At 35.1% G+C, this 14,305-nt stretch overlaps 1 protein-coding gene and 1 long non-coding RNA gene across 5 annotated transcripts in view; one reads left to right on the plus strand and one right to left on the minus strand.

The window, feature by feature from the left end:
* LOC129753496 (potassium voltage-gated channel protein Shal) overlaps window positions 1-14,305 on the plus strand; it is a 784,223-nt gene that overhangs the window by 360,848 nt on the left and 409,070 nt on the right. The window lies entirely within an intron of this gene.
* Window positions 158-774, minus strand: LOC129753503 (uncharacterized). Its single transcript, XR_008738937.1, has 2 exons — window positions 457-774; window positions 158-379 (listed from the first exon to the last, which is right to left on the minus strand). It is a non-coding gene; the product is annotated as an uncharacterized LOC129753503 (long non-coding RNA).

Raw genomic sequence — 14,305 nt, forward strand, 5'->3', positions numbered from 1 at the left:
AAAGATTTTTTTTCAATAAAAAATGTGGAATTCAAGTGAAGGATACAGGTGAAGATTCAATTAGCTTGTTTGTTACGGGACTTTAACGATTCAATAAGCGACAAGTCAGAACATTTAAAAACGTTAAAGCTGAAGCACAATTCTGAGTGTTTTCGAATTTAAGTTTGAAATACAATTTTATTGTAAATTGAAAACCGGATTTAGGTTTATGTAACCGAAATTTGTCGTTTGAATCTGATGCTGCTGCTGCTATTTCGTTGGTTTCGATCAATGCTCGGCATTCCATGATCTCCTATCTGGCAGGCGATAACAACTTCCGGCATGCCACGGGGGTAACTTCAGTTGAGGAAAATATATAAACCGGCAGCATTCGCCATTACTGAAAACGAAAAAAAACTTAACTTCTCTTGGATGATCGAACAGTTTCAGGTACAAAACACAAATTATTTTACATACCTGATAAACCTTTGGAAATGGTTAACAAACACCGCCTTTTTGTGCGCTGGGTTTTTGGAGCAGCAGCCGTCGGCATCTGATTTTTTTTCCCCGGCAATCCGAACTTAGCTTTGATGAACGAAATTTCCACTTACGTCGCACAAATCGTCCGTTTTTCTTCCTCAAGCTTCTTGCTGTAACCGTACCATCCGATGATGGCCATTTTCGAACCGAAATTCTAACCCGAAATTCTAAAAACTTACTTCGGAAAATCCGAAGCGAGAGCAAAATCCAAACAACACCAGCAAAATTCTACCATTTTGACAGATGTATTCATTCGGTCACTCACCTAGAGTGAACCTCTGTCACTTTACCCACAACGACTCCGGGAATAAGGTGACAAATCTCACGGTGACTCGAGGTGAGGTGACAATCGTCACCTCATGCGCGGCGCAGAATAAGGGCCAATATCAGTGATTTGTTTGAAAAAATCTGGGACGACTATTTCCAGAAATTTTGTATAGAAATCATGCCAAACATCGTTAAATTCAGTCACTTTACTTTGAAATTACTTTGAAATCCACATTATCAAAGTTAGATTTGCTTAAGGAATCCTATCCCAGTGCAGTGGTATCTTTATTAAGTTTAGAATAAACATAAAATTCAAAATGCAATTTTTGACGAAATATGTTTAATAAACTGTAAAATAATTTCATCTAAATCTGTAAAATTTTAAATCTGCAAAATTATGATTTTTTCTGTGATCAATACATCTCAATGCAATAATCTTTTACAAAACTTCAAACTAAAACAAATTTTTAACCGTTTGTTTAAAAAGAAAGAAGAAAGCAAATGGTGGCTATCAAGAAAGGAAAAAATATGGATAAGCATTCGATTTAATGTAAAACCCTTCCAAAGGCGATAAAGTAACGTTTAGTTCAGTCAGTCACTCAGTTTATTGATGGTGATTTGTTAAAGAGGAAACAGCAGGAAAGTTTGACTGGGGTTCAAGAAATCAAGATTGAGAACTGGAAGCTTCACGAAACTAAAAATCAGTGAATTTGGGAATTCTTATGTTATTTCAACTTTTTTTTTCATTTTCTAATCTCATCATTTGTAGCGTAAAAATGAGGTTTTATAGAGAGATTTAAATTATAGAAAAAAAATTAAAAAATACATTAAAAAAAGGAATTTAAGAAAATAAATTTTTATACAGATTCTCAATGTTACGCTTAGAAAATAAATATTTATAAAGATTCTAAATATAACGCTTAAAAAAGAGTGATTTAAAAAATATGTTTTCTTTCTCTAACTTATCACTGTGATATATCTCCAGAAGACTTTGGAAAGTTTTTTTTTTATCAAGAAAACGGTTCAAATTATTCATGAATTTTACAAAGACCTCAAAAATTTTCATTTTTGATTAAAAAAAAAACAAATCAAATGATGTCTTTTTTCGAAAGGACAAATTTTTGTTAAAAAGTTAAAATCAAGCAGAAAATTGGAGTATTCCAAAATTTTCATAAAAATTAAGTACCTGATAAACTTTGGTTGGTATTGTCTGTTTTGTGTATAAAAAACTGCTTGAACTTCCCTTCAAACTTTTTTGATAAATAATATATGAATTCTTGTTTTCTTTCCTTTTTTTAGTTTTTATTTGTCAAAAGTTTGTTTTTAAAAGAATGACGTTTAATTTGAATATTATCGAGCACAATCCATGCAGTTTTTTTTAAATTTTTACTAAGTGATATTGTGAGTGCGGCCCGCCGGTAAGATTTGGAATTCAAATTGGCCCGTTGGTTCAAAAGGTTGCTCACCCCTGCTTTAGGGTGAACTGAGTAAAGAAACCTTCCTTTTACACTTTCGTCCCATGAACTCTGCCATTCTCTCATAGCAATTTGATGAGCAATTGGAAAATACTCATGATATGCGATAAAACGTCTAGAAATGGTACCATGTATTGCTCCTTTTTTGCCATCTCATCGGCAAGTTCGTTACCTGGAATTGAACAATGCGCGGGAACCCATACTAGCGTGATCTTAAATAGCTTTAAACCTAGTGTAGTCAGCCTTTTCCGTATTTCTAGAACAACATACGCTTGATGATTCTTAGAATTGATGTTCTTGATGGATTCGATTGAACTGAGACTGTCAGTGAAAATAAAAAAGTGATTCGCTGGCAATTCTTCGATAAGTTCCAGAGCTCTATTGATTGCAGCTTATTCTGCAACATATACTGAAGCTGGTTCTGCAAGTTTGTGGAATTCATTACACCTGGCATTCACTATCCCAAATCCGATGCCTCCGTCTATACTTGAGCCATCAGTATAGAACATGAATCGTGGATCGATTTGTCTATATTTGTTACTAAACAGACCGGGTACGATTAATGCTTTTATTTGATCAGGAAAGTCACTTATTTCGTTCTTCATTGAAAGATCAAATGAAACGTGGTCTCTATTCGTGGCAGTGGCATCAATGCGGTCAGGATAATCGATTGGTGATACGTTTAATAACAAAAACCGGTCATACACTCTCGTAAATCTTGTTTGCTGTTTTAATCTAAGCAATTTTTCGAAGTTGTCAATGATTGAAATGTTTCTAACTTTTGAACGAATCAGAAACCTTAAGGAAAGCTCGAGAAATCGACATTTCAAAGGAAGTACTCCTGCCAATATTTCCAAACTTTGCACATGCGTTGAATGCATACTGCCAAGAGATATACGCAGACATCTGTTTTGAATCCTCTCCAGTTTAGTTATATGCGTTTCAGCAGCATCTTTGAAGCAAAAACTGCCATATTCTATAACTGACAACACAGTGGTTTTAAACAAACGAATCAAAGATTCTGGATGAGCTCCCCACCATGTCCCAGTTATAGTTCTTAAGAAGTTTATTCTTGGTTGACATTTCTGTTTTAAGTAATCAACATGTGTTCTCCATTTGCATTTGGAGTCGAAGTAGACTCCCAGATATTTGTGAGTGAAAGCTTGAGTCACAACCTCGCCCAGCAGAGAAAGATTAAGTGAAGAAGGTTTATGTTTCCGAGAAAAAACTACTAGTTTGGTTTTTTCAGCGGAGAATTCTATGCCCAGTTGTAATGCCCAATCAGATAGACAATTCAGAGTGTCTTGAAGGGGCGTTTGCATATTATTTGATCCGATTATTGAAACAACAGCATCGTCAATCGTCGATGTTATTGATGTAGATATTGTAGAGGAAAGGGCTAAGGCATGAACCCTGTGGAACACCCATGTAACTAGTTCGGCTTATATTTGATGTTCCACAGTTAAAGTGCATACACTTTTCTGAAAGTAAATTAGTTAGAAAGTTGTTGAGTCTTGGAGAGAGGCCACATCGATTCAGCTTCTCAGAAAGAACAGAAATTGCAACATTGTCAAATGCGCCTTTGATATCCAAGAAAACCGATGCCATTTCTTTTTTGCTTTCGAATGCTATCTGTGCCTCTGTTGTCAATAAACCTAGACAATCTAGAGTACCTTTACCTCTACGAAACCCGAATTGGGTGGGTGAAAGGAGATTATTGTTTTCAGCCCAGGCATTTAATCTATTCAAGATCATTTTCTCCATAAGCTTCCTTAAACAAGAGAGCATTGATATTGGTCGGTAAGAGTTGTGATCCGTAGCAGGTTTACCAGGTTTTTGAATCGCGATCATTTTTACTTGCCTCCATTCCGTAGGAACGAGGTTTTGTTCTAGAAGCTTGTTAAATAATTTCAATAAGCGTCTCTTGGCGATATCTGGCAAATTTTTTAGTAAACTGAATTTAATACCATCTAGTCCAGGAGAGCTATTATTGCACGAGAGCAATGCTATTGAAAATTCAATAATGGAAAACTCTGGAAATCCTACATCATCAACTGAATCAAACAATCTCATGCTCGGTTGGGCTGAGTCTGGGCAAACCTTTTTTACAAAGTGATGGGCCCACCTCTCCGAATGCTCATCTACATTATTTGAAGGTGGAACATGATTCCGTAAGTTCCTTGCCGTTCTCCAAAGCGTACTCATTGCTGTATCTGTCGTCAAACCTTCAACAAAATGTCTCCAATAACCCTGTTTTTTATTAGAACATACTCGTTTGAGTCTACGTTCCAGAGCTTGATAACGATTGAAATCAACTATGGAACCATGCTTCCGGAAAATCCTAAAGGCTTCGGTTTTAGATTTATAAACATCGGTACACTCAGTATCCCACCAAGGTGCAGATGGTCTTCTCTTAACTGTGGAAAGTAATGGTTTTGATTGAGCTTGAACTGCGCTATCATAAATGGAAGATGCGAGGAAAGTATACTCATCGAACGGCACCATCTCACCTAATCCATTCAATCGCTCCGAAATTAATTCCATGTATTTCTTCCAATCGATGTTACGTGTTAGATCATACGCTGTCTTAGTTGGACTGTCCCGTTGAGTTTGTTTATGGATTATGACCAGAATTGGTAAATGGTCACTACCATGAGGATCTTGTAAAACTTCCCAGGTACAATCCAGAGCTAAGGAAGTCGAGCAGAGAGAAAGATCTATTCGACTAGCTCTATTAGGAGGTTTCGGTATTCTCGTTATCTCACCAGTGTTCAAGATTGACATACGATAAGTGTCGCATATATCATAAATTAGGTAAGCTCTAGCATCATCCACTGCTTCTCCCCACTCTGTGCCATGAGAATTAAAATCCCCAAGAAGAAGTCTTGGTTCGGGCAGTGATTCAACAACATCAGAAAACTGTTTTTTAGTAATACTTGCACTGGGACTAATGTAAACGGAAGCTATGCAGAAATCTTCACCTCTGATTTTCACTTGACACGCAACAACTTCTAAACCGGAAATAATTGGAACCTGAACTCTATAAAAGGTATGTTGGGTTTTTAAACAAATCAATACACCTCCGTATGAATCCGCTCTATCAAACCTAACGATGTTAAACCCTCGAATGTTCACATTTGTCTCACGAGAAAGCCATGTTTCTGAGAGAGCAAACGCGTCGCAGTCAAGGTTTGCAATGAGATATTGGAATGAGTCGCAACGGGGCATAAAACTCCTGCAATTCCATTGAAGAATTTTTATTCCCGGTATAATATTTCTACGATTATGCATTGAAATCAATTATCTCGCTCAAAAGTGGCCACTTTGAAGCGATACACGTGCACATTGTTTGCACTAAAGGGAACAGGTGTTTGATAATTCTAGTAATAGAATCTGGAAGGTCAAAAAAATGCGATATCAATTCGATCAAAGACGAAAGAGTTATGAGCTCTGGAGAGTTTGGAGATTCTTCGAGGGGTATTGGATTAGGGATAGAAGGGATGGATTGTGGAAATTTTGACGAGGTTTTTTGAAACTTTGGAGAAGGAAAATCAGGAGTGGGAAATTCTTTGTTGTAGCGGGAATGGTTGTTAGTTGGAGGAATAGGTTGGTTAGGTGGAAGTCGGTTGGTCTTATTTTCAACATTTCGAGTAATCTTTTTGGAAACCACATTTAGAGGTATTTTTTTCCTCTTGAGAGCTCGTTTCCTTTCCTGCAAAATGAAGTTGTCCCCTACTAAGTCAGCGCTATCTACCTCCTCGCCTGAATCATCAGTTAAAATCTCGTACCGGTTTTGCTCTGCGGCTTTTACAATATCTGCAAACGATCGCTTGGAACGTTTCATCAAACTTTGTCTAAGCTTAGAGGATCGTTCCAAATATTTGGGACGTTGCACCAGAACATGCTGATTTCCTTCACAGTGAAGACATTTTTCGGTTAATTGATAGCATTGTTCTTCCTTATGAAGATCACCGCACTTGGAGCATTTGGTTTTATTATTACAATGGCTCGCTGTATGTCCTAGCTGTTGACAGTTTGAGCAGCTCATTACTTTTGGACGAAACAAACGCACTGGTAAGCGCAATTTTCCGACCATAATGAAATCTGGCAGAGCTGAACCTTTGAAGGTCAAGCGGAATGATGATGAAGGTGTAAAGGTTCTTTTTTCCCCCTCCCAATTTACTGTTTGCAATTGTCGGCATTCAATAATATCAATAGATGGAAGCCCTGGTTTTCGAAAGAATCCCTTAACACCTGAAAGATCTTCCATGCTAAGGGAATCTTCTGTCACTACTCCGTCAATTTCAACAATATGAGCAGGGATCCATACACGATAAAGAGATGTAAACAAAATGTCCATAACAATGCTGTTTGCACTCTTGGCATTGTTAACGACGACGACGATTTTGTTGTTATGAATTCGGCGAATTGTTTCTATACCCGTGTGACGTTTATCTAAGTCTTTAGCGATTTGTATACGGTTCAGCATGTTTCCTGCTTTTGGACGAAAGTAAACAACATATTTATTATCCTCGCCAAGAGGATACTGACGAATGCGCGGGGTTATATTGTTGCTGCGTTCTACAGACGGAGGTAGATTTTCGTTGGACGATGCTTGACCTAAAGGACCCATAAGGTTTTGACTCGCTTTTGGATAAGCTCCCGTAGAAATAGATACTTGTGAGGCACCTTTTTCTACAAGCTGTGGTCCTGCAAAAAGCAATGGTGAACGAGCATTCCTATCATTACGGTTTCTTTTCCGGCTTTTCACCGGGATGAAGCAACCGTTGACAGAGTCGGAAGATTCAGGAAGATCCGGAACCTCTTCATCGCTGGCTGGAGCTGATGAAGGAGCTGAAAAATTAACATCTTCAAGCTCCTTCCCTTCAACATCCATATTAGGCCAACCGGCGAAAATATCCGCCAGCTCGCAATCAAAAAATTAATACCAATTGATAAGGCGGGAAACAAAGAAAAAAGAAAAACAGGGAAACAGGAAATGAAACGCTTACTTACGATTGCAACGATTACCTTCAACTTTGACCCTGCACCTGCCTTGTCCTCGAGTTGAATTCGGTTCGGATGGATCGTACACACACTTCGCTCTCGGATTGGATTCGGGAAGGTCTTTTCCGCTGCCCACTCGTGGGAGCCGCAGGTCCAACGGGCTTTCTTACAGGGAACCAGAACCAGTTGAGAGTCGGATGTTTCTAACCACGTTGATTCCTTGGTTGCCCGGTTATAAATCGGGCTAATCACCTTGGCTTGCCCCAAGCGGCACCGACGGCGCACAATACCGGATGGTTTGAGCAGCTCGGGAACTAGTTTTTTCCGATACTTTTTCAATTACGTATGATTTTTCAAAGTTTTTACTTCTCGTTAATGAGGAGAAAAAATCGGACGAAAATTAGAGACGTGATGTCAATTCAACGCAAGCCTACTAAGTGATGATAAGTAATGTTTACATGAGTAAATTTGAATATTTTTTTACTAAAAAATCAATTTAATTTTTGTTTCTTGTGTGGAACCGAACCTGTTGATGGGTTTTGTACCAAATTATAAATTCTCCGCTGAATTAGGTGTTGAATGGGGGCCTGTCCAATTAACAAGCTCGGGTCCACAGAAGAAACAAAACTGATTTTGATTTTTCAGTACAAATAATTAAATTTTCCCATACAAACGTAAAAGTTCAAATTTATTGCTGTAAACGTTATTTAAAAATTCTGTAAAAAATCATGGATGAGTTTTGAACCATAACGAAGCTTTTTTGACCCCAGGGTTTGACAAACTCAAAAATGGCCCCAAATCGACTCAGTCTAATGGCACATTACTATTTCCAGTGGCTCCAAACAACACTTGTCATGGTAGGAAATTTCACGAGTTTTTGGCTTCAAGAAAATATTCAGTAATTTTTTGAAACGACGTACATTGGCGGCCAAAAGTCTGGAATAATCCCCTCAACAACAATCTCATTGGAGCATCGAACGAGTCTGTCACAAACAACGTATTTCTAATATGCTGAGCTAATTTGAAAGCTTATGCGTCGTACTTGTTTGATGATACTTAGACATCATGGATTTGTAGATTTTCCTAATAAAGATTTTAAAGATTATTTTATGTTAATATTCCCTAAATAGCCCGACTGTTGTATGTAAAAATACATTCAAATTTGTTTTGATCATAACTTTATTAGGTATCTCATGAGTTATTAATATTTGAAATCTTATAAATGGTAAAATGATGCTGACTGGCTTAAAAAGTTAATTTAAAACAAAACGCCGCAAGAATTTATGTGGTTTCATGAGTGCTTGATTGGCAGATGAACTATTTGGCATAAAATCATTAACACTTTGACGATTTTGTAGGAATTTAGGGAGCTGTGAAATCTTTCACGAAATGTTCAGAAAAAATTTGCATAATATTGCACAAAAATGTATATATGAAATTACGTAGCTTTAAAAGGAGCTTCATTTCATCGTTGAATTTATAAGTCTTTAGTTCTTCTTAAAACAAACGGAATGCTAGAACGATATACAACATTTGGCATGCGGAGTCCTACCCGAGCAGACTTTTATGGCAAAATTATAGCAAATTTTGCTATCACGCCCTGAGAGCCAAATTTGCTCTCATTTTGCTTGACATAAGGTGGTACACAGCAAAAATGAGAGCACAAATTTTCATACTTGGTTAGCAAAGTGATACCAAATTTTGCTAAAACTGAGACCCTAACTACAGCTCGTTTTCTGAAAGCTTAGAGAGCACAATGATGCTAATATAAGGCATCACATAATTTTCAATGAAAGCAAAATTTAGCATCATTAAGCTTTCAAAACGATCTTAAAACGAGGCATCATTTGGATCTCCAAAAAAGAAAAATTTGGCATCGCTTTGCTAGCCACGTAAGAAAATTAATGCTCTCATTTTTGCTGTGTATCACCTTAAATCAAGCAAAATGAAAGCAATTTTGAATTTCAAGGCGTGATAGCAAAATTTCATTTATATTTTCTCTAGGAATAGTGCTCGCGAAACCTTCCAAGTTTTCTCATTCAAAACCGAGTGGTATGATAAGCGCCTTTGTGTAGGCAGCGTGTTAGACTCTAAAAGTAAAAAAAAACAAATTAAATTTTGTTCTATTCGCTGCCTACACAAAGGCGTTTAAACTGCGGCTTCGTGCAAGAAAAAGCGCCTCCAACATGTCGAGTCATATTTCACTCACTTTTCGGAAATTTGTACTCCTAAAAATAGAGAAGTATGAGCATAAAACTGTAAAGGCTTGTGATTTTTTCAACGTAACAATTTGAAAGCTGACGTTTTATATAAACAAGTTAACAAAATATATTATTACCCTTAAAGTGATGGCAGAAAAAACTTCAAAAAGATGTTTTTATTTTTGTAAATAATGAAAAATGAAAACTGAGGGGATGAGGAGAGGTCGCCTGGAATGGGTTAATTAATTTAAAAATTTGTATGTCATGATTAACACTAAACCTATCTGAACGAGCTTAAAGAACTTCAATTGGAGCTCATTTTTTAAGCTCAAATTTTGGTTTTCTGTATTGTTGCGAAGTATATTCGAACAATAGTTTAGAATCATGTGTCTGTTTCTACCCAAATAGAGTCATTTCAATTAATTGAATTTGATAAGTTGAAGATAAATAAAACAATTGGTTTGAAATCTTAAAAGAATAATTTGATAAGTTGATTTCGATACATTTCGTTTTCTTATTGACACAATAACAAAATTTACCACATCAAAACTAATGAGAATTCCATGAAAGTGCATTTTGCTCAAAAAATAAATTTGAAAATCTTAGAATTTTGTGAATAGACCTAAAAACGTCTCGCATTTTAAAGTTGGTAAAGTAATCAGATACATACATTCAGGCGTTTACCAGACGAGGTTAAATTAACTCCAACGTTTTATAATAATTGCCTATTATTTTCACGTTTTATAGTAATCGCCTTTTGTTTTGTAACAAAAACATAATACGTGACTTACGTCAAAGAATTCAATAATACAATTTTACTCAAGCTACATGCTGCAAAAGACAAATGTTCAGTAAATAATAAGATTTGTTTTGACATTTGTTATTGTCTGGTTTGGAAGTAAGTTAAGTACCTATTACGTGCTTAGTTGAATAGTAGTTTTGAAAAATGTCTCAAATCATTTAAATGTTATTCCATTATATACAATGATTGGAAAAAGTGCGCCGTTATAACGAGAGTTTGTGCAAATGCGATATGAATATATTCAACATTAGTAGGAAACATCGCAGTGTATTTTGAATCAACTTTGATTGCATAAATGAAGGGGATTTTAACAATACTATAATGTACCTAGGTTATCTTTGAGGTACTGAAAATATCGCCTTTAGTTATGCAATTATAGCTGGTGGCATTATTCATAATACATAGAGTATTTCCTGAGACAGATTGTGGTAGGGTAGCTTTTTGTTATTGTTTTGAAAAATGTAAACACCAACTGGTTGCCATTTTGATCTTTGATGATAAGCACTGTTCAATGCTTTCTTTTAAAAACTTCTTTAATTAAAAGCATCAACAGACTCAACTTGTTATAAATTTACAAATCATTAAATAAAGAATTTATATGCTCCTCACCAAAGTGCGCTTGCAAAACCACTACAATTGCATTTCCAATTTCTTAACGTTACTATCTGGTCATTGAACATACGTAATGTTATTGTTATGTTTACCCTACCACGATATGCCGAGAAAATGTAAACATGAGAAATCAGCTGTTCGTCTAACAAGTGGGGAAATGCCTTATTGCGATGTTTATTCTTTGGTCGCAGGATGTTTATTATTTGTATAGACTAAAAAACTTAAATCCAAAATCTTATGTAATATATTGTAGAAAATGCCGGTAGAAGCATTTACGAAAATTGAAATTGAATAAAATATTCAATCAACTCAACCACGTCTTAAAAATCTTGACGCCATCCAACTTAAATTTTACATTTCATATTCAACATTGTGTTGTTAATTTTAAAAACAGTTCACAATATAAGTTATTGTTTTCACTTACCCTGATATTTTCCGGATTCCTAAAGAATCTGTTTACCTCCATTGCCGACTTTACCAGGAAGCCTTTTGTTGGGCCATCGAAACACCAGCCGGACCAAGGATGAAACGAACATCAGCCCAGAGAAACATGTTTGGAAGAAAATTCCATAAAACATCCAAATGGCATCGATAGTTTCCTGCACTATCTGAAGGAAGCTGAAGATTCTGCGCCAGTTTCCAGTGTTGTATCAAAGCTAGAAGCTGCAAACATCGGTGGTAAACTTCTTCCGCTGTTACGGGGTTTTAACACCAACAACTGAGTCCAAATCATTGCGGATTTATACAACGGGAACTTGTGTCCCACTGTGATAGTCCACGGCACCACGACAAAGAGCAATTCGGCCAAATAAACCAGCTCGAAGGAGTTTGCCGCAACTTGCACTCATGCGTAATTTATTCTCCTAGGAGGTTCCGGTTCCTCGAAACAGTCAGTCGTGTCATGTTTTCGTTTTGTTTCACTGCCGCTGCTAGGGTGGATTCTTCGACAATAATCCAGCTGAAACAGGCTTGGTTAGCGTTTCTGAAGATATAACGATGGATGAACTTACCTGCTTCGGAATTATACTGCACTCACGATCAAGAAACAAGAACGAACCACTTTTTCGATTGAAACGCGAATGTAAACAACACTTTTGGAATAATATGACCAAAGGGCATATAACGAAATTGTTTTTCTGAATACGTATTAATTTTGAAAGTTGTTTTCAGTTCATCCCACTTATTCTGATTCTCTTTGACAAAAGTATAATCTATAGAAATCTTATTCATAGTTATTTTTTTTTTCAAATCTAATAAGTTAAAATCAAAACAATCGGAAGTTTTTTACGTTTTTATTTACTCTCAAAACGAATTTTTATAAGTTCCTTCTGTCATATTACTCCATAAATATTTTATTCGCGAATTCGCAGAAATAAAGAATCATATAAAAGTGGAACAAAATAACATTATTCATTTTAACTACAATAGCAACTGCGTAACTAAATTTAAGCAGTTTTGAAAAAAAATTAAATGGAACAATTTCAAAAATCCATCAACTAATCGGATTGAATTTCAAAAATTAACAAAGAATGTAACATTAAAGTTGATCTACAATATTTATATAATAGTACAAGAGAATTTTAAAAAAATATATATATAAAAGTTGTATTTCTTTTATCTACCCTGCCGTTATATTACTGCGGATACGATTTGTTGTTGTTGTTATTGTTGTTGTGTTGCTCGCAGAGTTCATGTTTCGTGCTTTTGCCTTTAAATGTACAAAAAATGTTTCGTTATTTCAAATAATAATTACATGAAAGCTTTAGAGGTGAGCAAGTAAAGCAAGATTATTTTATCATTAATTTGGGTATTAATTTAAAAAAACTAAGCTCCCAGCAAAAACATTATTTTGATTTCTCTATTTCTCGCAAACCGCAGATCTTTAAACGTACCTAATCATCCAGCTAATAAATCCATTTGTTAAAATTTGACGAATTCGCCCTTTTCAAAATTTACCACCAATTTTGTGTACAATCAAATTTCTTAAACCATAGTCTGGAGAGATTTTTTTTTGAGTTTTTATCCTATCCGTTCGATTTATTCTTTAGCCTACTTGCAGAAGTGTTTTAAATTATTAATGACAATTTGTGATAAGAGTGAATTATCAATTCCGATTTTTGGAATTTGATTTGATTAAAAACGATATATGATACCTCAACCTTTAGTTTGCAGTTGGATCCATTTGTACACCAAATTATGCTAGAAGATTGTTGTTGCTACCTGATTTTGGTCTCGACTTGCTTTCAATTAAAATGATTGAAACCTCAATGGTGCCTAATTTTGCTATCATAGAATAGTCAACAGCAAAATAATGCTATCAGTTTGCTGTTGACACCTAATTTTGGTCTCATTTTGCTATTGATTTGGGCATCAAAGTCTGCTCGGGTAGAGCTCGCCCTTGGGGTGGCGATTTTACAAATTTTTAAAAATCGACCAATCAAAATAACTTAAATATCTAGTGAAAAAACGTTCATTTATAAATAGTGAGGGGTAGGGGTGCTGTTCAACTCCCCCTGTTCTCCAATTATATTTCAGTTCACTTTTTTAGATATATCTAAAAAATCAAAATTAGAGAAGAAATTATAACTTTATATAAACCAGTTTTGATATCTTCACAACTTCAATCTGTGAATTTATAACTGCTAGAAAATTTTGATAAAAAGATGATTTTCATATTTTGTTTACCAGGGAGATTATAATATCGACTAATGAGCGTTATAAAGTCATTTCATTTGAAAATAATACATTCATTGGTGAATAGCAGAAAAAAAACAAATATCTCTTTTTCTGAGTATCTTCATATCAGCGCAATGTTAGAACATTCAAATTTTAATAATTCTCATTTTGCAACTGTACATTGGTAAAACAATTTTTTAAGTAATGGTTTTGATAATAGTTACTTTGAATTTAATATTATTTTAAATCTCTGTTATTTTTTCTGATATTGTATGAATCTGCTATCATTTTTTGAAATGTGAATTATTATAAAAAAATATAAAATTCATTTCTCTTTGTTAATTGTGGTCAAAGAATTTTATTTATAAAACCAAATTTATTTCAGAAATAAAATAAAACTAAGTACTCTAAACTGTGGAGCATTTGGAACACTTCTTTCATTGATTTGCTATTGAAATGCAAGCGCTGATCCCAGATTTTAAATAAACTTTAATTAAACTGAAACGAATACATAGAAATTTTTACTCTCCGTTTCAAATAGTAACAAATTTACATCGGAGAACGTATGAATAAAGTGAAAAATTGTATTTCATTCCTTAAGGGGCACGTGATTCCTATTCAAAAAAGAGTAAAAAAAAACATTAAATTAAGGATCAATTCTTGATAGCACAAAGCAAAAAGATGTGAAAACTTTTAAGAGCTGATATCAATGGATTTGGAAGTGCTAAATCCAAACTTTATATATC

Source organism: Uranotaenia lowii, chromosome 3 (assembly GCF_029784155.1).
Source record: "Uranotaenia lowii strain MFRU-FL chromosome 3, ASM2978415v1, whole genome shotgun sequence".
In the NCBI taxonomy this organism is placed as follows: Eukaryota; Metazoa; Arthropoda; class Insecta; order Diptera; family Culicidae; genus Uranotaenia; species Uranotaenia lowii.